This window comes from Coregonus clupeaformis, chromosome 27 (assembly GCF_020615455.1).
Source record: "Coregonus clupeaformis isolate EN_2021a chromosome 27, ASM2061545v1, whole genome shotgun sequence".
NCBI classification, from domain to species: Eukaryota; Metazoa; Chordata; class Actinopteri; order Salmoniformes; family Salmonidae; genus Coregonus; species Coregonus clupeaformis.
Genome location: NC_059218.1, coordinates 16,143,326 through 16,169,501, shown reverse-complemented (window position 1 = coordinate 16,169,501; position 26,176 = coordinate 16,143,326). Strand labels below are relative to the sequence as shown.

The following is a 26,176-nucleotide window of genomic DNA, read 5'->3' as shown; positions in this document are numbered from 1 at the left end:
CAGGAGCGATTCACGCTACTAAAACAAACTATTGGAACACGAGACTGTCTTACATTACTCACCCCCTGGACGATATGTGCTATGTGAAGAGTATCGTCCAACCCGGGACACAGAGATGGTTTGGGACGTTGGTCAGGTCGAATGTCTCCCGGCTCATGTTTTTCACCTTTATTTAACCAGGCAAGTCAATTAAGAACAAATTCTTATTTACAATGACGGCCTACCCAGGCCAAGCCTTCCCCTAACCTGGACGACGCTGGGCCAATTGTGCATCGCCCTATAGGACTCCTTAGACCGCTGCTCCACTAGGGAGGCTACTGGAAGAGAGAGGGCAACCAGGTTTTGTGGGTATCGCCACCGCCTGTGTCTGCTTTGGTTAAGCACTGCTTGCCTCTCTTCCCAGAAGGGACATGGTATCACCTCGGTAATCAGGTCCTACGTAGACTTTCGAGACCAGGCTAGCTAACAAGTGCTGCGATGGACGCTGCTGTAGTCAAAGAGGCTAGCTGGCCTAGCTTAGACTAAAGGGCCCCCTGGCTAACGTCGTCTAGTATGCATAACTTTCGGTGAATGAAGCTTACAAGTGTTCCCCCAGCTCTATGGAAACCCCATTCCTATTTTCAATTCCTGGGAGTTGGAGGGGGTAGAGAGAGCGGGGGTTGCATGCTCCTCCGATGAGGAAGTAGCCCCGGAGCAGCCGCGCCGCTCCACAAAAACATTGCTGTGACGAAAAAAATAACAACAGCACCCCCACGTTTTGTTAGGGAAAACAGGGTACTTGCCGGAGCCGTCTGTGCCCATAAGGGGGCCAGGCTTCATGCAGGCTATACAGTCTCAGGGAAGCGCAAACTGTGTTGTGGGAATAATAAATTGGGCGATTCGCTCTCTGTCCACAAGGGGGCACTCCTCCCCCATAGGTGGCTCATTGCTGATTCCTGCCTGTAGCTCACTAGTCCCTATCAGGTGTCTAGTAATACAGGTTAGGGAAAGGGGATACCTAGTCAGTTGTACAACTGAATGCGTTCAACTGAAATGCGTCTTCCGCATTTAACCCAACCCCTCCGAATCAGAGAGGTGCGGAGGGCTGCCTTAATCAACATCCATGGTTCCCGGGGAACAGTGGGTTAACTTGCCTTGCTCAGGGGAAGAACAACCAATTTCTTTTACCTTGTCAGCTCGGGGATTCGATCCAGCAATAACGTTTTTTCCCCCCCTGGGTCTATTTTTTAAATGGGTGGTCCAGCGCTGGGTGCCAGCCGGTTACCAGAATGCATCTGACTGCCTAAACCAAGTAAGGCTCGTTGTGACAACAGTACCCCCAGGTGGGACTACCAATCGGGGTACGTCACTGATCGCCAGAACCCTGGTACCCAAAATGGGCCGGGCTTTACGTGTTGTGTCGCCCGCATGTGAGCTCGATGAAAAGTGTAACTTCTCCACGTTCAGACACACGGTTGTCAAGAGTGGTGGAAATGGAAGAAGAACCAATCTCTCCCAGTCCACAAGGTGGTGTCCCGCCCCTTCAGATGGCACTTCATGGGAGGCTCACTGTCTGTTCCGACCAGGATGGCTAGTACAGTCGGTATTTCCTGGTTTCGAAAAGGGACAGCACTTTGCATCCCATTCTAGACCTACGTGAGCTCAGCAAACCCCTCAGAGTTTACAAAGTCAGAATGCTCACGAGCCACCGGCTATTACAGCCAATTGGCCGGTGGCGGCGGAGTCAAGGGGGCAAGCAGTGTGTTACACACATCCATGCTACTGTCCTGTATTCAGTCTCTAGGCTTCATAAGAAATCAGAAAAAGAGCTGTCTGACTCCATCTCAGCGCATTCCGTTTCTCGGTCTAGAGCTTGCATATTGCGCTTTTCTATCCCCACGGAGGGTGTCCAGCTCTGCTTAGCCAAATTTTGTCTGGGTCACACAGTGTGTTTTCGACAGTGCCTACACCTACTGGGGATGATGGCTTCTGTGATGGAAGTCGTTCCCGTGGGGCTATTGTTGATGCGGCCCTTCCAGCACTGAGTGCTAGCCTCAACGCATCTCGCAGATTAAGCTGGTCGCTTTGGGTGTCCATATCAGGACTACTGGCCATGGCCCAGTGGTGGGACCCTCTGCTATTGTCAGGGGGCTCCCATGGGCTGAGTTGTATCCTGCAAGGTGATCACGACAGACGCATCCCCCTGAGGGTGGGGTGCGCTGTACGAAGGCAATTCAATTCGGGGGGTATGGACACTGGTGCGGAGTGCACTGCATGTCAATTACCCGGAGGTCCTAACGGTGTATCTGGTGCTTCCCCCTGCTTTTGTCGGGCCGGCTTGTGCTGGTCAGAACCGACAATATGTCAGTGGTGGCGTGCATCAACAGACGGAGAGAGACTCTTTCTCTCTCCCTCCTAAGGTTGGCTCGCTCCCTATTCCTGGGGAGCAGTGCACACATGCTCTCGGTTTGGGTGACACATGTCCCCGGTTGACTCAACTCGGGTGTAGATATTTTATCCAGGTGGTACCCTCTCTCTCAGGAGTGGAGGCTACACCCCTGGGTTCCTCTCCCAGGTATGGGACATTTTTGGCAGGGCCGATGTAGATCTTTACGCATCATGAGAACGCGCAGTGTTTGGTAACATCGTACAGTGTGACGTGGTAATCATAAAAGACTGAATCCGACGTACAGTCTGCAAAGGACTTAAGTGGCAAGCGTTTGAGCTCTGGTGCCAAGATAAAGGACTTGTTCCTTTTCAGTGCTCTGTGAGGGATATCCTTATGTTCCTACAGGAGCTTTTCGAGCAGGGGTGGGCATTCTCCACGTTAAAAGTCTACATGGCTATGTCCTACGGGTCCTTAGCTTTTGATCATTTCCCTTTTCGCCTCCTCCTTTTGCTTCTGAAGACACATGCCCTGTGTCTTGTGCAAGCTTTACGCAGATACATTGAACGGACCCGGGATATCCGGTTATGTGACCAGCTTTTTGTCTGTTTTGCTAATCCAGCTCGCGGCAGGGCGCTCCCTAAGCAGCGTCTCTCCCACTGGATTGTGAAGGGGAAAAAAGTATTTGAAAAAGTATTTGATCCCCTGCTGATTTTGTATGTTTGCCCACTGACAAAGAAATGATCAGTCTATAATTTCAATGGTAGGATTATTTGAACAGTGAGAGACAGAATAACAACAACAAAATCCAGAAAAACGCATGTCAAAAATGTTATGAATTGATTTGCATTTTAATGAGGGAAATAAGTATTTGACCCCTCTGCAAAACATGACTTAGTACTTGGTGGCAAAACCCTTGTTGGCAATCAGAGGTCAGACGTTTCTTGTAGTTGGCCACCAGGTTTGCACACATCTCAGGGGGGATTTTGTCCCACTCATCTTTGCAGATCTTCTCCAAGTCATTAAGGTTTCGAGGCTGACGTTTGGCAACTCGAACCTTCAGCTCCCTCCACAAATGTTCTATGGGATTAAGGTCTGGAGACTGGCTAGGCCACTCCAGGACCTTTTATGTGCTTCTTCTTGAGCCACTCCTTTGTTGCCTTGGCCGTGTGTTTTGGGTCATTGTCATGCTGGAATACCCATCCACTACCCATTTTCAATGCCCTGGCTGAGGGAAGGAGGTTCTTACCCAAGATTTGACGGTACATGGCCCCGTCCACCGTCCCTTTGATGCGGTGAAGTTGTCCTGTCCCCTTAGCAGAAAAACACCCCCAAAGCATAATGTTTCCACCTCCATGTTTGACGGTGGGGATGGTGTTCTTGGGGTCATAGGCAGCATTCCTCCTCCTCCAAACACGGCGAGTTGAGTTGATGCCAAAGAGCTCGATTTTGGTCTCATCTGACAACACTTTCACCCAGTTCTCCTCTGAATCATTCAGATGTTCATTGGCAAACTTCAGACGGGCATGTATATGTGCTTTCTTGAGCAGGGGGACCTTGCGGGCGCTGCAGGATTTCAGTCCTTCACGGCGTAGTGTATTACCAATTGTTTTCTTGGTGACTATGGTCCCAGCTGCCTTGAGATCATTGACAAGATCCTCCTGTGTAGTTCTGGGCTGATTCCTCACTGTTCTCATGATCATTGCAACTCCACGAGGTGAGATCTTGCATGGAGCCCCAGGCCGAGGGAGATTGACAGTTCTTTTGTGTTTCTTCCATTTGTGAATAATCGCACCAACTGTTGTCACCTTCTCACCAAGCTGCTTGGTGATGGTCTTGTAGCCCATTCCAGCCTTGTGTAGGTCTACAATCTTGTCCCTGACATCCTTGGAGAGCTCTTTGGTCTTGGTCATGGTGGAGAGTTTGGAATCTGATTGATTGATTGCTTCTGTGGACAGGTGTCTTTTATACAGGTAACAAACTGAGATTAGGAGCACTCCCTTTAAGAGTGTGCTCCTAATCTCAGCTCGTTACCTGTATAAAAGACACCTGGGAGCCAGAAATCTTTATGATTGAGAGGGGGTCAAATACTTATTTCCCTCATTAAAATGCAAATCAATTTATAAAATTTGACATGCGTTTTTCAGGATTTTTTTGTTATTCTGTCTCTCACTGTTCAAATAAACCTACCATTAAAATTATAGACTGATCATTTCTTTGTCAGTGGGCAAACGTACAAAATCAGCAGGGGATCAAATACTTTTTTCCCTCACTGTAGCAGCAAGGGGCAAGGGTTACCTAGCGGTGTACACGCCCTCTCTACCAGGGGTCTGGCAGCATCTTGGCTGTTGTTTAAAGGGTTGACTATAGAAGGTATTTGTGCTGCGGCGAGTTGGGCATCATCACACCCTTTTGTGAGATTGTATTGCGTGGATGTCACTGCTCCCAGTGTAGCCCACAGGGTGCTTACAGCTGGGACAGCAGAAAGTCACTAGGCAGTGTGCCGTGTGCGCGATACCCAGACTGCCTCATCTGGCGGGGTCAGGTCTGGGTGGTCTGCCATGGGCCGTTTTCATTTAGTATCCATTGGGATCGGCCTGGGGCATGATCATATTTCCCCATAGTATGTTGTACCAAAGTCGACTGATTGAAAGGGAAAGTAACGTTATGACTATAACTACTGTTCCCTCAAGGAGAGAAACAAGGTACAACACCTATTTAGCCCCACTCGTTCCTGGGCTCGGTGAAGAGGGGTATTAAATTGAAGTAATGAATCCGAGCCTCACGCTTATCACCTAAGGCAGGGCTTCCAGCGAGGAGCAGTTTTCATTGGCCTTGTCAGGCGTCATAGGTTGTTATACCTTGTTTCCCTCCTTCAGGGAACAGTAGTTATAGTCATAACGTTACGTTTGTGGAATGACTGTGTGTGTTCTCAAGAGGCACACAGTGGTATGGATTTGGAGCCAACTGATTTACAGCACATAGCTTTACTGTGGGAGGGAGGAGGAGTAGATTAGATGGAGGAATCATTGGGGTTGTTTCAAGGGTTTCTCTGCAGTTTTAGGTTGTTCATACACCTTAGTTCCAGGTGTATAGAGAAAAAAAGACATAGAAACTCCAGGGAGATTTACACTGAGTGTACAAAACATTAAGAACCTGCTCTTTCCATGACATAGACTGACCAGGTGAATCCAGGGGAAAGCTATGATCCCTTACTGATGTCACTTGTTAAATCCACTTCAATCAGTGTAGATTAAGGGGAGGAGACAGGTAAAATAATAATTTGTAAGCCTTGAGGCAATTGAGACATGTATTGTGTATGTGTGTCATTCAGAGGGTGAATGGGCAAGACAAAATAATTAAGTGCCTTTGAATGGGGTATGGTAGTAGGTGCCAGGTGCACCATTTTGTGTCAAGAACTGCAACGCTGTTGGGTTTTTCACGCTCAACAGTTTCCCGTGTGTATCAATAATGGTCCACTACCCAAAGGACATCCAGCCAACTTGACACAACTGTGAGAATCATTGGAGTCATCATGGAACAGCATCCATGTGGAACGCTTTTGACACCCTGTGGAGTCCATGCCCCGATGAATTGAGGCTGTTCTGAAGGCAAAAGGAGGGGGTGCAACTTAATATTAGGAAGGCGTTCTTAATGTTTTGTACACTCAGTGTATATCTTCACTAAGACAGTGTTTCTGTTTGCTTTTTCGGATTAGTGATGAAACAGGAGGATGAATAGCTGTACTAATAGCTTCCTCCACTCTGAATGTGAGTAGCCTACTATGAAGAACACACCACCTTAAGTGGAGAAAACTATTAACTCTGTTAATGGCTGGTTCAATAACCTCCGCCTAATGTCGGATTTAAGAGAACACCGTACTCAGCCATCAGCTACAAAATGACCAACTTAAAGTAGGAGCACTCTACTTAATGTCCAGTTCAATAATCAATGTCCTGCAATAAACGTCTCATTGGCTACAGTATATCATAATCTCAGCTTCCTGAGGAAAAGGAACGATCCATAAATAACTGTTTCTATAGTTATTTTTTGTCCAGCTCCTGTGCCCAACAACAGACGAACAACTCCAGAATGTTTGTTGTGTGGTCTATCTGATGGGATAGGTCTGCTATTGTGATGGTGAGGCAGTAATGTTATCTATGGGCTTTCTGAGAGGATGAGAGGTAGAGGGGAGGTAGACATTCCCAGAAAGATGACTGACATCTGACACTATGGGGGGACTGTTTGTTTGGGGGGTCTGAGAGCCTTATTACCCGTTACTGGATCCAGCTGCTCTTGTGATAACATCGGACCAACAACAGCTCTCAGCCAATCAGATGAGTGAACAGCCTAATAGGCTTACCAGTTGGATATCTCCACCCCTTTGGGTTATCAATAGATTGCCCTCAGAGAGCACTCAGGACTTCTCAAAACACTTGACACCTGCCTGGGCCCTGGGCTACTAGAAAACCCACTCTACCATTGTCAGTTTGAAAGGAAAGTGCAATTCACCCCTTAAACTCAGATTTACTGAAGCAAAGTCAGGTCAGTCAGTTTCCCTAGCCGAATCTCATCAGTCCTTCAACAACCCTACTGGCACCACCTATACCCTACGTACCGTATGCCAATTAGAGTGAGACGTCATGTTCTGATCATCATACTGTAATGTTTAAGGTGGGCTGATACAGTTATGCCCTTCAGCAACTCAGGGTGGGTTTGGCAGGGTGTACACATACACTTCACACGTCCACTCTGAAGGCCTTCTAGGTTTCCATTGTGTGTATGTGTGCGAGTGTGTGCGAGTGTGCGTGCATGTGCCATTTGAGACATCATTAGACTCAGCTGAACCCGAACAGTGTAGATTCTAGATTCTTTCAGAGTATTTTCCAATAACAGAGCTGAATACACAGGTTACAGTAAATTACCCTGGCCTAGGGGCTTTTCTCCACTATTACAACCCAGTTACCAAGTCACACAGTTACTACAAGCTCAGTCAAATCTTACTGTTTCTCTCCTGATAGTGGTGCATAGAAGTCTGTGGCTGCGTCTCAAATGACACCCTATTCCATGTACAGTGAACTGTTCAAAAGTAGTGCACTATAACATAGTATGGGGAATAAAGGTGTAATTTGAGATTTCCTATATAATATGTCCACTGTGGCCAACCCCGCAGTTAGGGGGGTTCGGGGAAGGGGTGGGGTGTTTGGGGAAGTTAAGTGATGGGGTGGGGTAGGAGGGGGCTACTGGGGAACTCTCTCTGGACCTATACGTTTCTCAAGCTGTGACTGAATGGCTGAATGATAGAAGTGAAGGTCAGTACTGCTTTACTCTCTCTCTCACACACACCCCTCACTTGGCTATATGTTTGTTTGTGCATGTGTGTTTGATAGACCAAGGGGTGAAAGAGAAAGTGAAAGGAGGGTTTGAAAGGAGGCGGTAGGGAGAGAAAGTAAGGGATCAAAATGTAAAGAAAAGGAGGGGAGTTAAAGAGACAAATACCACAGAGACAGAACGTTTCCTTGGAAGATGCTTTCTGTATCATCTCTCCATCTGTTACACACTGGCACTCCTATGCTCACTCACATGACTCCATTAGGGTTGTGTAAAATGTGTTGCTATTGCTAATTGTGGTGAAATGCACTTTAAATAACATTTGATTTGTTTTGTTTATTCTGACTCCACTGTATGAGAAACGCCTGCAGCCATTGCCAGCAGCTTTCAACCCTGCATCCCACTGCTGGCTTGCCTCTGAAGCTAAGCAGGGTTGGTCCTGGTCGGTCCCTTGATGAGAGACCAGATGCTGCTGGAAGTGGTGTTGGAGGTCCAGTAGGGGGCACTCTTCCCTCCAGTCTAAGGAGATCCTAATGCCCCAGGGCAGTGAAGGGGACATTGCCCTGCGCAGGGTGCAGTCTTTCGGCTGGGACGTTAAACGGGTATCCGGACTCTCTGTGGTCACAAAAAAATCCCATGCCACTTATTGCAAGAGTAGGGGTGTTAACCCTGAATTCCACTGTATATTATTTAGAAATACTGAGACGACAAACACAACCAATTATATTTCTGCAGAATAATAACCAAGCTATAAACCCTGGTCTGTTTCTGTTATTTCTTACTCTGTTGGCCAGCTGTCTTACATTTAACACACATTATGTTGGGAGACCAGCGAGGAGACGAGAGGAGACCAGGGCCTTTGAAAGCCTTGCCAGGAGCTCTTCAAAGAGACGAGAGGAGGAAAAGGAAAAACCTTTGGATTTGTGGTGGCGCTGCAGCTTCCGTTTGGTGTCGGGGCTAGCTAGCTGCCTCAGAGAGAGAATGAGAGAGAGAGTGAGCGACTGGGACTGAGGCAACATCGCTCTTTACTCCTAACTCAGGATGTGTGCTTTACATTTAGACTGATGTACAGAAAAACATATACTGTTGCTACCTCGTAGGGCTGGGCGATGTGGCCCAGCCCTACTTTTTAAATTTTTGACGGTATGATTTTATGTTTTTTAATAATAAAAGTTCTAAATATTCTTCATGAGTAGTGCATGATCCTAGGGCGGCAACAAATATATCCTAAGTGGTTTTAATGGGGCTTTCGCTCTTCTGATTGATTTATACTGTTCAATCAAACTTCAACATGAAAATTATTTTCTGCATTTTCATCAATTTCTGCATTTCCTTCACTCATGTGTTATCATTTTCACACTGTAAAACATTTGTTTTGTCTTTGTATGCCTCTTCTTTATGAAAAAGTCACTATTCCTTTATGAATTATTCTCCTCTAGGACCATGTATTTTCAATTGATTAAATGGCAGTTCTTACTTTCACTGGGTGCTTTTTGGCTCCCGCACTGCCTCACAGGCAAGATTCATGGCAGAAAAGTATATGTGCACATCTTTTCCACCAACATTGCCTCACATGCACTATTCATGGGATAAAGGTACATGTGTGCAGTGCAAACCCGAAGCTCTTGCTAGCAAATTAGCAGATCTCAACTGTTAGCAGTCCCTTATTTTTAGAGTTTCATCACTCAGTTATTACATTTATATTACATTTAACAAACCAAACATTGAAATACCGTTATGTAAGGTAAAGTAAAAATCCAAACTGGCTCGTATATCAAAATGGTATATAGTAAAATGCAGTTTACTGCCCAGCCTACTACTTCGCTGTCCCAACCAAGGGGCATGGACTAAGGAACACACTGGATGTGTGAGAGAAGTTCAACAGAAACTGAAGTAGAGATCCAAACAAAACTCAGTCCCTTTTTAATGACATCATCACTTCCAAGAGCACTTAGTTGCCTCTGCAAAATAAACCTTGTTCCCGTGAACACACTCACACCTTCACTTTCACTTTACTGCTGTGCAACTTGGGCCATTTAGACAGGACACCAGCTGTAATGTTGAAATACAAGGTGTGCAAACCGACCCTTAGGCAATATGCACGTTGTTGACTACAGACTCAGAGCTAACTTAATGATTAGGCTAAACACACACTCTCATTTCCTCTGTCTTTATGATGGTGTGTGTATGCTGCATGTGTGTAAGTTGTATGTATGTAGGCGTTCGTTCGTGTATTGTAGGTGTGTGTATTTTGCGTATGGTGCACTGTGCTTGCATGTGAGTGTCTGTGCGTGTGTGTGTGCATGCATGTTCGTGTGTGTTGCCCACAAGCGACCACACACAGAGACTGATTACATCAGCTTGCAGTGATGACTCTAATAGCTGAGTAGAGTAGAGGCTGTGGAGCTGCACAGATGGCTGGACAACATCAGCCTAACAATGAGGACCTGTCTCTCTCTCTGTCTGCTAGGCCAGCTACTGCCTGATGGAAAATATCTGACCAGAAACACATCTGTAACAAAGACACAGCACCTTCCAGCAGCACACTACTCTACTGGCCAGGATAGGAGAGGATGGTTATGAACTCAATGACTGGGGGCTTCTGGCCTGTGTGCTGCTTAGTTGACTTCATTGTTCCAACTGAGAGAATGAGCTGACTTATCTGATCGCATGCAGCCAAGGCAGGAGAACAGAGTATAAATATGCAACACAATACGACAGCAGAGGCACGCAGAGGCACACACACACACACACACACACTAGTGAATACATTTGGCCTGCAGATTTAAAGAGTGCTGTGAATATGGGAACGGGTTGGTTCATAACTTTATGATATCCGTTCTCTGACAGACTTAGGATGGGTCCCTGATGCCTTGAGTCAGAGAGAGACTAAAGCATGAAACACACCGAGAATCTCACTGCCGATAGACTGCTGATAGGTACTTATCAAAGTGGGAGGTCGTTCCTTCTCTTGCTAGAACAAAAGCGGTACCTGCTGCGTGCCGATCCGACAGCGACGGACTTGCCATTTCTATTTGTAGAATTGCAATGCTTGTCAATGGCCAACAACTTGACAACAAAAAGGAAAAAAGTGGGCATTTTCTCCATACATCCATGGCAAAATGTCATGAGCCAGTCACATTTCATATGCAATATAAGCTATGGGATGGTAGCTAGCTAAGCGCAAAGACGCAATGCACACAAAACGAAATAATTCCTCCAAGATAGCTAACCACTGTAGCTAGTATTAACATTATATTTAAATCACACTGGATTCGTTTCCATGAAACAGCTGCCTGTGATAGTGCAGTGTCCTTAGCTAGCAAGCTATGTTGTGCTAATAAGCAAATATGCTAATGTTAGCTAGCTAAACATTTGGCTATGGGCTGGCACTGGCAGTATGGGATTATGGAGAGTGAATTGAATAGTTTCTTCAACATCTTGCTAGGTAGTTATCTAGCTGTGGCCATCTGGCTATTATCAACAAGTACTTTCTGCAAAATAGCAACATTAGCGCAGCTAGCTAACATTGGAATCTAGACCATAAGCAACACACATTGCCAAACAACGCTACGGCTACCTTCTTGTTTGGAGTATTTTAACAAGGCTGAGTTGCTGACGACTTCAAAGTTGCTGTGTGAACACAAAAGAGATTGACAGCCGACACTGTTCAGAGGTGCTAAGTACTTTGGGCAGGCAAACGTTTGACAATCCCACCGGGGTGTCTGAGCTATAATGTGTTCTCTGATATACTTAGCATGGACACACACACACACACACGCAGAGGCATGGCTAATAACTGTCCAATAATAACGGATGGGAGGTTAATACTCCTGGAATGGACCTGGGCCAACCCTGACTCTCCCAGGAGAAAGCATCCACTATTGGACCAGACACATTTCCTCCTTCCTCTCTTCCTTCCTGGTCGAGACTAATCCTATTTCTGTTCTTCCTGAGTATTGACTGTGATCAGTTTCCATTGTAATCCATTGGTATTCAATACTTCTCAGCAGTAAAGAAGCCACTCCTAGTCTCCCCCTTCAGTAGCACGGGCCATTTCCCCCCAGGAATCTGATGGCTTTACATTAACAAGGCCATAATGAAGCCTGTAATGTCTCTAATACACCTTTCAAACCAATACGTTTTTCCGCCAACTTTAGCACCGACTTTTCTTTATATATGAAAGGTATTGCCGGCGACAAAGCCTCTACTTTTATTTCCGCCAACCGACCTAGTCATGATTGGTAGAGTTCTGCATACGGCTTAGTATGAAATGTAGCTGTAATGTAGCTGTAATGGCACACATGCACTACGCTCTTAAGCTCTTGATGGTTTCTAGGCAGTGCCCATTACTACTATCCTCCAGGCAGTTCTAAACTTCACCCATCTCTTCGCACAGCCCACCACATGCACTGTTTTCTTAACCACAACTGGATGGATCCATAAAAAATTACTGTGGGAATAAATCAGTGGTGTAAAGTACTTCTGTAAAAATACTTTAAAGTACTACTTAAGTAGTTTTTTGGGGTATCTGTACTTTACTTTACTGTTTATATTTTTGACTACTTTCACTTTTACTTCACTACATTCCTAAATAAAATAATGTACTTTTAACTCCATACATTTTCCCTGACACCCAAAAGTACTCATTACATTATTAATGCTTAGCAGGACAGGAAAATGGTCAAATTCACACACTTATCAAGAGAACATCCCTGGTCATCTCTACTGCCTCTGATCTGGCGGACTCACTAAACACAAATTATTTGTTTGTACATTATGTCTGAATGTTGGAGTGTGCCCTTGGCTATCCGTAAGTAAAATAAAATAAAAATGAAATTTGTCTGGTTTGCTTAATATAAGGAATTTGAAATGATTTATACTTTTACTTTTGATACTTAAGTATATTTAAAACTCAAGTAGTATTTTACTGGGTGACATTCACTTTTACTTGAGTCATTTTCTATTAAGGTATCTTTGCTTTTACAGTGTAACAATTGGATACTTTTTCCACCACTGGAATAAATATCACTGAATGATGAACATATTGGAATAAAGTAGCCTAATGCAATGGAAGGCGTCAAGTTGTTGCTTATTGAAACTCCCAAAGTCATCCAATTGTTATCATACGTTTGAAGCAATATGGTGCCTTCAGAAAGTATTCATACCCCTTGACATATTCCACATTTAGTTGTGTTACAGCCTGAATTCTGAATGGATTAAACTGATTTTATTTCTCACCCATCTACACACAATACCACATAATGCCGAAGTGAAAACATGTATTTAGAAATGTTTGCAATACATGTTCGAATCACATTTGGCAGTGATTACAGCTGTGAGTCTTTCTGTGTAAGTCTCTAAGAGCTTTGCACACCTGGATTGTACAATATTTACACATTATTCTTTTGAAAATTCTTCAAGCTCTGTCAAGTTGGTTGTTGATCATTGCTAGACAGCGATTTTCAAGTCTTGCCATAGATTTGCAAGCCGATTTAAGTCCAAACTGTAACTAGGCCACTCAGGAGCATTCATTGTCGTCTTAGTAAGCAACTCCAGTGTATATTTGGCCTTGTGTTTTAGGTTATTGTCCTGCTGAAAGGTGAATATGTCTCCCAGTGTCTGTTGGAAAGCAGACTGAACCAGGTTTTCAAATCAAATGTTATTTGTCACATGCGATGAATACAACAGGTGTAGACCTTACCGTGAAATGCTTACATATGAGCCCTTAACCAACAATGCAGAGTTTTAAAAATAAGAAAAGTTTGCTAAATAAACTAAGGGAAAAATAGTATCACAATCAATAACAATAACGAGGCCATATACAGGGGGTACCGGTACCAAGTAAACATGCAGGGGTACGAGTTAGTCGAGGTAATTGAGGTAATATGTAAATGTAGGTAGGGGTAAAGTGACTATGCATACAGTGAGGGAAAAAAGTATTTGATCCCCTGCTGATTTTGTACGTTTGCCCACTGACAAAGACATGATCAGTCTATAATTTTAATGGTAGGTTTATTTGAACAGTGAGAGACAGAATAACAACAAAGAAATCCAGAAAAATGCATGTAAAAATGTTATAATTTGATTTGCATTTTAATGAGGGAAATAAGTATTTGACCCCTCTGCAAAACATGACTTAGTACTTGGTGGCAAAACCCTTGATGGTAATCACAGAGGTCAGATGTTTCTTGTAGTTGGCCACCAGGTTTGCAAAGATCTCAGGAGGGATTTTGTCCCACTCCTCTTTGCAGATCTTCTCCAAGTCATTAAGGTTTCGAGGCTGACGTTTGGCAACTCAAACCTTTAGCTCCCTCCACAGATTTTCTATGGGATTAAGGTCTGGAGACTGGCTAGGCCACTCCAGGACCTTAATGTGCTTCTTCTTGAGCCACTCCTTTGTTGCCTTGGCCGTGTGTTTTGGGTCATTGTCATGCTGGAATACCCATTCACGACCCATTTTCAATGCCCTGGCTGAGGGCAGGAGGTTCTCACCCAAGATTTGACGGTACATGGCCCCGTCCACCGTCCCTTTGATGCGGTGAAGTTGTCCTGTCCCCTTAGCAGAAAAACACCCCCAAAGCATAATGTTTCCACCTCCATGTTTGATGGTGGGGATGGTGTTCTTGGGGTCATAGGCAGCATTCCTCCTCCTCCAAACACGGCGAGTTGAGTTGATGGCAAAGAGCTCGATTTTGGTCTCATCTGACAACAACACTTTCACCCAGTTCTCCTCTGAATCATTCAGATGTTCATTGACAACTTCAGACGGGCATGTATATGTGCTTTCTTGAGCAGGGGGACCTTGCGGGTGCTGCAGAATTTCAGTCCTTCATGGCGTAGTGTGTTACCAATTGTTTTATTGGTGACTATGGTCCCAGCTGCCTTGAGATCATTGACAAGATCCTCCCGTGTAGGTCTGTGCTGATTCCTCACCGTTCTCATGATCATTGCAACTCCACGAGGTGAGATCTTGCATGGAGCCCCAGGCCGAGGGAGATTGACAGTTCTTTTGTGTTTCTTCCATTTGCGAATAATCGCACCAACTGTTGTCACCTTCTCACCAAGCTGCTTGACGATGGTCTTGTAGCCCATTCCAGCCTTGTGTAGGTCTACAATCTTGTCCCTGACATCCTTGGAGAGCTCTTTGGTCTTGGCCATGGTGGAGAGTTTGGAATCTGATTGATTGATTGCTTCTGTGGACAGGTGTCTTTTATACAGGTAACAAACTGAGATTAGGAGCAGTCCCTTTAAGAGTGCGCTCCTAATCCCAGCTCGTTACCTGTATAAAAGACACCTGGGAGCCAGAAATCTTTCTGAGGGGGTCAAATACTTATTTCCCTCATTAAAATGCTAATCAATTTATAACATTTTTGACATGCGTTTTTCTGGATTTTGTTGTTGTTATTCTGTCTCTCACTGTTCAAATAAACCTACCATTGAAATTATAGACTGCTCATGTCTTTGTCAGTGGGCAAACGTACAAAATCAGCAGGGGATCAAATACTTTTTTCCCTCACTGTAGATAATAAACAGAGAGTAGCAGCAGCATATGTGAAGGAATGTGAATGTGTGTGTGTGTGGCGTCAATATACATGTGTGTGTTTTGTGTGTGTTTCTGTGTGTGTGTTGGAGTGTCATTGTAGTATGTGTGAGTGTACATCGAGCCTGTGCAAGAGAGTCAGTGCAAAACATAATAAAATAAGGGGGTCAATGTAAATAGTCTGGGTAGTCACTTGATGAACTGTTCAGCAGTCTTAGGCTTCAGGGTAGAAGCTGTTAAGGAGCCTTTTGGTCCCAGACTTGGCGCTTAACTCTATTCTGGGGTTTTTTCTTCAAAAAACACTCCCTAGTCCTCGCCAATGACAAGCACATCCATAACATGATGCAGCCACCACCATGCTTGAAAATATGAAGAGTGGTACTCAGTGATGTGTTGTGTTGGATTTGCCCGAAACATAACGCTTTGTATTCAAGAAATAAAGTTAATTTCTTTCCCAATTTTTTTGCAGTTTTGGTTTAGTAACTTATTGCAAAAATAATGCATGTTTTGGAATATTTGTATTCTGTACAGGCTTCCTTATTTTCACTCTTGTCATTTAGGTTAGTATTGTGGAGTAACTAGAATGTTGTTGATCCATTCTCAGTTTTCTCCTATCACAGCCATTAAACTCTGTAACTGTTTTAAAGTCACCATTGGCCTCATGATGAAATCCTTGAGCGGTTTCCTTCCTCTCCGGCAACTGAGTTAGGAAGGATGCCTGCATCTTTGTAGTGACTGGGTGTATTGGTACACCATCCAAAGTGTAATTAATAACTTCACCATGCTCAAAGGGATACTCAGTGCCTACTTTTTTTTTTTTACCCATCTACCAATAGGTGCCCTTATTTGCGAGGCATTGGAAAACCTCCATAGTCTTTGTGGTTGAATCTGTGTTTGAAATTCACTGCTCGACTGAGGGACCTTACAGATACACTGAATGTACAAAACATTAAGGACACCTGCTCTTTCTATGACATAGACTGACCAGGTGAATCCAGGTAAAAGCTATGATCCCTTATTGATGTCACTTGTTAAATCCACTTCAATCAGTGTAGATGAAGGGGAAGAGACTGTTTAAAGAAGGATTTTTAAGCCTTGAGACAATTGAAACATTGATTGTGTCCATGTGCCATTCAGACGGTGAATGGGCAAGACAAAACATTTAAGGGTCTTTGAACGGGGTATGGTAGTAGGTGCCAGGCGCACCGGTTTGTGTCAAGAACTGCAACGCTGCTGTGTTTTTCATGCTCAACAGTTTCCCGTGTGTATTAAGAATGGTCCAACTCAATATTAGGAAGGTGTCAATGTTTTGTACACTCAGTGTACGTGTGGGGTACAGATATGAGGTAGTCATTAAAAAATCATGTTAAACCCTATTATGAGTCCATGCAACTTATTATGTGACCTGTTAAGCACATTTTTACTTCTTAATTTATTTAGGCTTGCCATAACAAAGGGTTTGAATACTTATTGACTCAAGACATTTAAGCTTTTCATTTTTATAAATGTGTAAAAATGTCCTAAAACATAATTCCACTTTGACATTATGGGATTTTGTGTGTAGGCCAGTGACACAAAATCTCAATTTAATCATTTTTAAATTCAGGCTGTAACACAACAAAATTAGGAAAAATTCAAGGGGTGCGAATACTTTCTGAAGGCACTGTATTTCTGTAGCCTCACAGGAAGCCTCCCTGACAGGAGTAGAGCACTGCAGGTTTATAGACAATGGAAAGGGGGGGAGGGGAGAGAGGAAGGTGAGCTTGAGGTGAAGCTGAAACTGTGTCAGTTCATTCTGTGTTTGTTTAGTAACTGAAAGTATGTCAGTGCCTTGCTGCCCATACAGCACCTGAGATTTCATCAAACAGGATACATCTGCTGATTAGGAGAGGAGAGGCTGTACAGTGGTGATATAACTGCTTTGGCTAATTTCAGCTAAGTTCAATTAGTCCTGTATTCATGAGACAGAGGGATATGAGTTCTGGGGCCTTGGGACAATGTGCTGTTTTATGTGGATTTAACTGGATGTACGGTCATTGCCAAACAATCAGACTGCATCTGTCTCTGTCGCATTGTCTGTCTGTTATTGTTTAAGAGCTCACAGTTTGTCCTTGGGCAGTCTAACATGAACAATTAGAGACAATAAAAACAAGCTTCATGTCATTGAATCTGATAAGGCATGTGTGAGTGTGTGTGTGTGTGTGTGAGTGTGTGCGTGCGTGCGTGTGTGTCTATAGTCCCCTATGTGCTGTAACATTATATCCCGCCCCCGTCCGGTCCAGTGTGAAAGCTCTCCGGTCACCTGCAGCAGCAGCAGCTAACCCTGGAGACTCTTTCTTGCTGCTACAAATGCATTCACAGCTGCACACACCATTAATCTTACACTATCCATTACATACATTACACAGAGAGACCTGGTACACACCATTACCCTGGCCTATACACAGCGACCAGGGCCCTTGGCTTCCATTCAAACAGTGGGCCTTATTCACTGAAAATACAATATCAAAACACTAGCTCTTCATGCTTCTTGCACTGAGAATATGATTATATCTTATATGTTTGGATTGATTAGCCATAATAAATGGAAATCAATAGAAACATATTAACTATGTGAAAGTGCACAAAACTCAAGTACTTTAACTCAATATAAGACTGTTGGTTGGTTTACCTTAGCCCTGACACTTCCACATAGCCCCTTTGATTGAATAGTGCCCAGTGTGTGTAAGTCATTATCACCTATTGAGTCAGATACCCTTCAACACCTAACTAGCAGACCCTGGTTTACAGTTGGAAATCACTCATAGACTTAGGGCTCTCGCACCTCACTGAAATACTGTATGGCTTGAAAAATAATCTAACACTAGTCTGGAAGAGGACAACATGTCTTTAGCACAACTTAGTGGGCCAAGAGGAGAGAGAGAAAGAGAAAGCGAGAGATCCCCAATCAAGGATGGCCTACAGCAGCACCTAGATATTCTGCACAGATTCTGTCAGACCTGGGCCCTGACAGTAAATCTCAGTAAGACTGCTGTTCCAAAAAAGGTCCAGTTGCCAGGACCACAAATACTAATTCCATCTATACACCGTTGCCCTAGAGAACACAAAAAATATATACCTACCTCGTCCTAAACATCAGCACCACAGGTAACTTCCACAAAGCTGTGAACGATCTGAGAGACAAGGCAAGAAGGGCCTTCTACACCATCAAAAGGAACATAACATTCGACATCCCAATTAGGATCTGGCTAAAAATATTTGAATCAGTTATAGAACCCATTGCCCTTTATGGTTGTAAGGTCTGGGGTCTGCTCACCAACCAAGAATTCACAAAATGGGGCAAACACCAAATTGAGACCAAATTGAGACTCTGTATTCTGCAAAAACATCCTCCGTGTACAACGTAAAACACCAAATAATGCATGCAGAGCAGAATCAGACCAATCCCCACTAATGATCAAAATCCAGAAAAGAGCCGTTAAATTCTACAACCACCTAAAAGGAAGCAATTCCCAAACCCATAACAAAGCCATCACCTACAGAGAGATTTACCTAGAAAAGTGTCCCCTAAGCAAGCTGGTCCTGTGTCTCTGTTCACAAACACAAACAGACTCCACAGAGCCCCAGGACAGCAACAGCAACACAATTAGACCCAACCAAATCATGAGCAAACAAAAAGATAATTACTTGACACATTGGAAAGAATTAACCAAAAAACAGAGCAAACTGGTGCTAGTAGGCCCTAAACAGAGAGTACACAGTGGCAGAATACCTGACCGCTGTGACTGACCCAAAATTAAGGAAAGCTTTGACTATGTACAGACTAAGTGAGCGTAGCCTTGCTATTGAGAGAGGCCGCCGTAGGCAAACCTGGCTCTCAAGAGAAGACAGGCTATGTGCACACTGCCCACAAAATGAGGTGGAAACTGAGCTGTACTTCCTAACCTCCTGCCAAATGTATGACCATATTAGAGACACATATTTTCCTCAGATTACACAGACCCACAAATAATTCTAAAACAAATCCAATTTTGATAAACTCCCATATCTATTGGGTGAAATACCACAGTGTGCCGTCACAGCAGCAAGATTTGTGACCCGTTACCACAAGAAAAAGGGCAACCAGTGAAGAACAAACACCATTGTAAACACAATCCATATTTATGTTTATTTATTTTCCCTTTTGTACTTTAACTATTTGCAGATTGTTACAACACTGTATATAGCCATAATATGATTTGAAATGTCTCTATTCCTTTGGAACTTTTGTGAGTTTACTGTTCATTTTTGATTGTTTATTTCACTTTTGTTTATTATCTATTTCACTTGGTTTGGCAATGTAACATATGTTTCCCATGCCAATAAAGCCATTTGAATTGAATTGAATTGAGCGAGGGGGGGACCGAAGGAGAAAGAGAGAGACCGTTATGGCAGTTGGTTTGTGACTGTGGCGCTACGATGGCCCTAGCTGCTGGTGATAATGATTGGTGAAGGCTTGCCAATCCAAACTGAAGTGGGGTAGTAATGGTGACAGGGAAAGCCAGGTCCTAAACAGAAGAGGACAGCAGTTCAGTCATAAACTAACTGTTAGCTAGAAAATAGTTTGATCAGCGCTTGATTAGACTTCTTGACTTCTACAGGAGGGTGGAGTTGATTTATTTACCACAGTGAACAGTTCTATCTTCAGACATATCACAAAGCCTGACTAACCACTACAATCATGTAGCCTGCCATCTTCAACACCAGTACCAAACCCAACTCAAAGCATATTGTTAATAAACAGACACGCACCATATGATCATCTCCTTATCACCAGGCGCAGAGGGCCAGGTGTTTCTGATTGGCTGTAATCTCTCTCTTCATTAGCATACAGCTGTGAGGCTGAGGCCCGGGTCACTTGAGTTCCAGCCAATCAATATCCATAAACCCCGGACAGAACGTCTGCTGCCACGGCAACCTAAGGATGGCTGAAAGGATCCTTCTACAAGGAACTCAGAATCCATAAAGGAAAGAATGTCCATTGTCCTCAAGTGTCATATCGGCAAAAAGGGAACCAGTTTTAGTGGATCACTGGACTAGTAGAACCTTTCCATGTTGGCTACACTGAGCATGTTATATGCAGAAATAACAGATCTGCACATTACTTCCCATACAAAGTGGAAATACAAACAGCTAATCTGAATTTAATTTCTATGATAGACCAGCTGGGAAAGGCTGATGTCCGTCTGTCTGTCCCTAGTTCCCTGAGACTGACCCATCGACAGACACAATGGGACAAAACCCCAACCAACCCCAACTCACCTTTGCTTGTTCAGCCAGACAGACTGGAACCTCCCCGGGCCTGCCCCCTAACCTCCTCCCTCAACCCCTTCTACTCCCCCACCTCCCCCCTGTCAGTCAGTCTCTGGATGTCTTATTCTTAGGAAGAGAGAGAGGGAGGGAGAGAGAGAGACTTGAAATGTGTTTCTCTTTTTAAAACCTTTGTGATACTGTTAATTTCTAACCGTTTTTTGTTGATATTATTTTTGTTGATATTATTTTGTGTCTTCTCACTTTTGTTGATTGTTTATTTCATTTGCTTTGGCAATGTAAACATATGTTTCTCATGCCAATAAAGCCTCTTTGAATTGAATTGAGAGAGAGAGAGAGAGAGAGCGAGAGAGAGAGAGAGAGAGAGAGAGAGAGAGAGAGAGAGAGAGAGAGAGAGAGCAAGAGAGAGAGAGAAAGAGAGAGAGAGGAGGGGGGTAGTTCTTTGTTATTATGTGGGCCCCACCCTGCTGGTTTCCCAGTAAAGGGACCAGGCTGGGGGCTGGTAGGTGCCAATAGGGGGTCGGGAGTTTCTGTTGTACCCCCAGCAGAGCTTCATCTCTGGGAGCCACAGGAGCCCAAAGGACGGTGGGAGAGGAGGAAGAATGTGTCAGAGTATGAATGAGTGTAAAGCAAAGTACACTCAGGGAAAGGGAGAAAAATAGAGGAGAGAAGACAGATTCACTCCGACGCTGCCTAATCTTAACAGTGTGCATGACTGAGAGAGAGAATAGAGGAGAAAGAGAGAGAGAGAGAGAGAGAGAGAGAGAGAGAGAGAGAGAGAGAGAGAGAGAGAGAGAGAGAGAGAGAGAGAGAGAGAGAGAGAGAGAGAGAGAGAGAGAGAAAGCGGCTGAGACTGAGAGAAAGAATGTTGTATTCACTATTCTATACAGTTCTACACATTACTATGATCTGGTGAAGATGACTCTGAGGAGGATGGTTCTGGTTGTGAAATCTTCATTTCTTTAGACCATCATGGAAAAACTTCATCACCTTAACTGCTTCCACTCCTTTGGCCTTTTACATAGCAATGACCCGCTATACAACCACTGTAAAGCATTTACACAGTGTGTACACACACACATTTCGCAAAAATAAAAAGACAGGATAATAGTCATACCATCCTACTGCCCTCCTTTTCCACTGTGCTCTGCTGACTAAAATTGAGAGACACTTTTCCATCCAGAGCCTCCTGTAGGAGAGCATCTCCCAACCCTCCCAACTCTCTGTGGGTCTATAAAGCCCTCGGACAGACAGACGGCTGCTTTTAATTCAATCACAAAGTCTCCTTTTGGGAGGCTGGGACAGAAAACCTCATAACGTAATTTGACCCAGTTAGTCAGGCAGTAGGCCCGCCTGCCTGTGTTCCAATGCAGCCCTCCTCAGAGTCAGTATGCTGGTTTTAGAGTCAATTAACTGATCTTCGAGAAACAAGACACGTTGAAAAATCTTCATTTCGCGTGTTGGATCGCTTAGAGGGTTCCTGGGGGTTGTTGTTGAAAGGCTTCTAGCCGACTGACTTGCACACCAACATCAAAGAATATCGTAGAGGGGGTGGGGGCAGAAATTAAAAAACAATGACTATGTCAATACCAGATGTTGCAGTGAGTCAGTGAAAATTCTCTTTTTTTACTCAGTCCCCCTCCTGCATCTGTAATGTTTTAGTTTGAAGCAGTATGATGCAAACAGTGGTTGAAGGGGCGGACCAGTACTGAAAACCAGCAACTCTAACCTACTGCTTGAGTAACAGCATCTCTTATAGAACACCATCTCTAAACTACAAACCCTGGTATGGTAAAATAGGAATTTAAATGGAGTACGGCGTATTGCTCGTTCCTTTTTTCATTCCCCTTCAGGCAATCTGATGCAAACCAAACAGACTTGTTATAAGGCCTATCTCCTCTAGTAGTGAGTAGTGGGGTCCTGTGGTGCCAAACTGTACACCAGATGTGGATCCCTGCCTCCACACTACAGCCTGACCCCTGACCCCACAGATTCCATTTAATCAGCCAATTTCACAGGCCTGTCACACCGAGCCTGTGGTCCAGCCTCGGGTTTCATACACACACTGATAGAGAAAGGATCTGATTTCAGCTAAGAACCCCCTCCAAATATTGACGTTAACTTAATCATCAGAGCAAATGTTTATCTTTGGAAAGGGCCTGACCACTGTGGGCATTGAGAAGGTGTGTGTATCACTGCACCAAACCCTCCAATTGAAAGTCGCTTTAAGCGTCGCCATGCCAAAGGGGAACATATTGACGAAAGCTATAAACTGAGGTCAGGGGCCTGGACTGATGACACACACATGCAGACAATGTCATCAAAGAGCAGAAAAGTTTAACTTTGGAGAGCAGTCTATGTGGTCTGTATGAACTGGTTGCCAGTCGAAGTCGTGGAGGTTTTATATGACATTAAAATAATCGCCAACTGCACTCCCACTGCACCAGGCAGGCCGCAAAATAGCAGAGGCTGGTAAGATTTTTTCCACTCTTTGATAATTCATCATTCTGTTTAGGCAAAGGGAGAATTAAAAAACAACAACATTAAATAACTTTTCCGAAGCAACTGCTGCACTCCTAGCCTGCCAAGGCAGCCAGCAGGAGGAAGCGTATATTTTCCCATTTTCCTGAGGCCAGAGCTGAACAGAGCAGAACAGAGGAGCCGTCTCCAGCAAGCCCGTAATGATTGAAGCCTGTTTTATTCCAGGTTTTTATTGGTCCAAACATGGAGCTCTGAGGGACACCACGTGTCACGGGCCCTCCAGCACTAACCATAGCCAGTAGTCCACTCCACAGCCGGCCTTCCAATGGCTGCCATCTTTATTCTTAGACACAGTTGAGTCCCCATTCAATGATGTGACATTAAACTTCTAAACCACAACTTGGTGCCTGTTAAAGATGGTGATCTAAAGAAATGGGGTCAAACAAACAGAGCAGGATGGAAAGTGTCAACTTGTGACCAAGACCACACAGTGACTGTGCTGCAGCATGCCACTGCCACGCATTCGGGGTTGGCTATAATGTGACAATGAATGGTAGCATATTTAGCAATTCACTTTAAAGGTCCTGTCTTTCTAAATGTGTCTTGGGTATTTAATGCAAGTACTGAGACGGGAAACATAGAAAAGAACAAGAGAAAAGTAAAAGAGATAATTAAAACAGAGGAGTCCAAACTTAACACTAGGACTAAAACTGTTCTTAGGTGAATGGTTATTGATTCCCTACTGACCGTTGCTATACACACTCCTTGAATGGCTTGAGCCTTGGGACAACAACAAGCATTCTCATTCAACACAGTGCCACATCCACTATTCACACAAATCAGTATTTTACTGCAGCATTTCAGTTTGGATTCTTTAGACAATTGTATTGGCAGCCAACTCCCCCTGCAGAGTTAACTAGGAAAGGGGATCAGGCCAGGCTGGCCTATATAGGAGATCTCATATATGAGATGGTTTTCATGGGACACAATCTCTATATCTCTGCTATTATGAGGTTGACAATACAGGGGTCCAAAGGCTTCACCTTAGCCGGTAATATAATATTTCTTACCCCCCAGGGCTCTCCCACACGTAGGCTTACAGAAGTGCGCGTGCACACGCACACACACACTGGTGGGATTTGTTTTCAGGTTGTTGCTTTGAAGGGGGAAGGGGGAGTAAGGTCAGAAACAAACAAAAAACTCTAGCAAGTTGCCTATTTATGACCACTTCAGTCTGAAGACCCCTCTAGGAAAGATATGTCCTCTCCTTTTTTGACTTTTTTAGTTTGACATGAATTAGTCCTTCAGTTTGACAGGTCAACATTCTAGTTGGGATATTCCACCGAAATCACAGTTCAGGGAGTTCCCTCTGGACCATTTGAGATCAGCCAAACTGTCAGCCACTAGGTCAGAGAGAAAAAAGCTACTTCTGCCTCAGTGACAACTCCCCCATCTGCATTTGTTTACATTATGAGTTGCCTGTTTGCCATGTATAAATAGGCCAATGTGTTTTTTTAAATCAAATGTCATTCATTCCCTTATGAAGAAAGATAGCAGTTAAAGTGCAGTATAACTGCAGTACGCTGCAAATACTGCCTTCAAAATAACAGTAATTTTTTAGTGTAACTGCAGTTCAACTGCATCTAAAATACAACAGTCCACTACAGTTACTGCACTTTTACTGCAGTTTCAAAACTGCTATCTTTTTTGGTAAGGGCAACATTTTTGTTGTGCAGGCAATTGCCTTTCCTGTGTGTCCTATTATTGATGTGTAATTTTTTCACAGTTAATTTGACTGTTAATTTGACGGAAACGGCTGACATAGCTCTCAGGCATACACAGCACTACTAACATTGTAATAACAAGATAATAGGCACAGCGCTGATTGGATCAGTATGCAGAAAAATAATGGGTGAGTAGAATGTGCAACGTTGCCTGGCAAACTATCAATCTAGTCGGTTTTCAAATCGACTTTCCCCAAAACGCCGAACCAGCAGCTAACAGACAAATGAAAACAATTACATTTACTATTAATTGTTTCTAAAGTAATCTAAGCATTGTTGAAAAGATGGGAAAAAAGGAAACAAATTGTATAGGACATCAGTGTACGTGAATAACGGGAATAGGCTTTAGATAAAAAGCCGATTGAATGGCAAAAGTAAAATAAATCCTTCCCCCTACTTACGGGTAGGTTTTCCAAGTTTTGCAAAACGTCCAGCGATGAATATGGGCGCTTTTCAATAAAAAATCAAACTGGCGGAAATAATTGTTTGAAAAGCGCTATCTTTGCGTTACAAGTTCCTTTGTGGATAATGCAGTGTGCTGCCTCTACCCACACGATTCCTTGGTCTAAGTGTATTTCTTCCCCACGCTTTCTCTCTTTGACCACGGATGAGTGAGGCGCGAGCGGTTTTCTCCCGACCAGGCTGCTTATGTCTGAGAGCGAGTGACGTTATTCATTCTCTCTCTCTCTCTCTCTCTCTCTCTCTCTCTCTCTCTCTCTCTCTCTCTCTCTCTCTCTCTCTCTCTCTCTCTCTCTCTCTCTCTCTCTCTCTCTCTCTCTCTCTCTCTCTCTCTCTCTCTCTCGTCAACACAAGTCAATGTCATTCAGGTTGATCACTTCACATTCTTCAGAGGAGCAGAGTATTTAGAGGTCATAGCCCTACTACATGTAGTTACTGCAATGACAAGGCACCACTGAAATCCTAGTTGAACCTAATTGACTTACATGAATGGTTGTACTGTGCCATCTCCCATTCACACATCGTCTCTAGTACTTGTTGTCTGGTGGTCTGGTGTGTTTTAGTCAGAATTAATGGGGAGATGGAGCCCATTCATCGCAGACATCTAAGTACAGGGTTGTGAATGCCTCCCATTAGAAAACAGGAATAGAAAGAAACAACAGCTTTTGTGTATTAGTTGACATTGTGTTAAGTTTACAGGGCAGGGTGAATGGGCTGTTGTGACTGGAGAAAGGGACAACTGGTGCCAGGAACTCTCTGACTTATACTTGTGCTTCTTGAAATTTGAATGAAGCTGAGAAACAGCTACTGGTACAGAGACTTACTACTAAGTGCATTCAACCAAGGATGTTTGAGGAAACCACATCCTAAAACTATTATCACCAGAGTAAAATGGTTGACAGG

At 44.0% G+C, this 26,176-nt stretch overlaps 1 protein-coding gene across 4 annotated transcripts in view; it reads right to left on the bottom strand.

The window, feature by feature from the left end:
* Positions 1–25,446, bottom strand: part of LOC121541558 (LHFPL tetraspan subfamily member 2a protein) — a 73,010-nt gene extending 47,564 nt beyond the window's left edge. For 2 of the 4 annotated variants that reach the window (XM_041850641.2, XM_041850645.2), the window contains exon 1: positions 63–232. The gene's annotated coding sequence lies outside the window, so the exon portion shown is untranslated. Of the gene's footprint in view, positions 1–62; positions 233–581; positions 704–25,215 lie in introns of those variants that run through there. The other 2 variants (XM_041850642.2, XM_041850643.2) reach the window with 2 other exon arrangements.
* Between the last annotated feature and the right edge of the window lie 730 nt (positions 25,447–26,176).